This window comes from Myotis davidii, unplaced genomic scaffold (assembly GCF_000327345.1).
Source record: "Myotis davidii unplaced genomic scaffold, ASM32734v1 scaffold266, whole genome shotgun sequence".
In the NCBI taxonomy this organism is placed as follows: Eukaryota; Metazoa; Chordata; class Mammalia; order Chiroptera; family Vespertilionidae; genus Myotis; species Myotis davidii.
Genome location: NW_006300032.1, coordinates 2,958,970 through 2,960,492, shown reverse-complemented (window position 1 = coordinate 2,960,492; position 1,523 = coordinate 2,958,970).

Sequence of the window (1,523 nt, the reverse complement as noted above, 5' to 3'; positions counted from 1 at the left end):
GAGGAGGAGGAGGACGAGGAGGAAAACGAGGAGGAGGAGGAAGAAGGAAAGCAGCACTGGCAACACCGGTCGGATGGTGAGATGCAACTTTGGAACTGATGTGTTTTTCTAACCAAACTTTGCTTCTCTGCAAAAGGCAAAGAAAATGGCCACAGTCCATCGCCAAGGCCAGGACCTCAGTGCCCGTGAAACTCGGACACAAGCATCTTATCCCACAACAGCCTCCACCTCCATGGAAGAAAAGTTTCTTAAAATGGAGGAACCAAAAAATGCCGTTGATTGTGGAAAGGTTATGTCCAAACGCACTCCTGATACCCAATCCAAAGGAATGTTTCTTAACTCGCCAGACTGGCCAGTTTGAGCTCAGTGACACTCACCCCCGCCCTCCCCCCCATGGGAAAAGGGGTTCCAGAGAATCCGACAGAAGCTGCGGGAAGAGGCACGGGCCAGACAACAGCCCTCGGAGGCTTGCCTGCTAATCAAGTGGGGGTGGGGGTGGTGGTGGGGTGGGAGCAGGCTCCCCACCCCTTGGCATGCACTCGTCTTTCAAACTGGCAATGCTGCGCTCCAGTTTTGTACCAAATCAAAGCCTGTTTAGAGCAGAAGGGTTGCAAGTGAAGAAGTAGAAAATGCTGAAGAAAGGTATTCTATCCTATTTAAAAAACCCCAGTTTTCTCCATGAACAATATGAAATAAGGTGTAACATCCCCCCACATTATTCGAGAAGATTGCAGGGGAAAAGACGGTGTTGGGGAGCAGTCCTCGAAATTCACGTGAACAGCTCACTTGCGGGACTAGAAAGACAGGGACCAGGGCTCGGAGAGTACGAACCAGACATCTCTCTTCCTGGGCACAGCCTCGGCACCGACCTCGACCAGCTCCCGGGGGCTGAGTTGGGCGGGGAGGGGGGCCGGGGCCTCCGCCTGCACTCACCCTCTCCACCCCCAAAGGGTTTTTGGCTCCAGTAGCTTGGCGAAGCGTGAGTGGCAGATCTGCCACTTCCAGGCCCAGCCCCTCGGCCGCAGTCCGGGACACAGAGCGCCCTCTCCTTTCCGGGGCGCCCTCTGCTTTCCCGGGGGGCCGCCGGGACAGCGCGCCGCAGCCGGGCAAGCACGGTGAGTGAGGCCTCCCAGGAGTCCTGTCCTGGGGCTCTTGTTCCTCGGTCTCTATTTCTCGGAGAGATTACGAGAAGAGGGACAGCAAAGGAGCCACAACTTTGCTCGCAGTAAAATGGGCTGGTACTCGCCACGGTTCCAAAGGCGAAGGCGCCCGCCAGGCAGCGCCGGCTCTGCTCCCATCCCCAGCTTGGCTCTGCGATGGGCCCAGAGCCGGACCGCGTTTCTCAAAGGGTCTCTGCCCTCCGCCCCCCGGGAGCCGGGTGTGTGCCGGGAGGAGAGAGGAAGGGAGTCGGCGATGGGCAGAGGCTGCTGAAGCCGCCCCAAGGGGCCCTCGCCGGAGAAGCGCCGTGACCTTGGCCCTGGCCGGGGCCGGTTTAGGGGGATCAGACTGGCGGCGAGCCACGC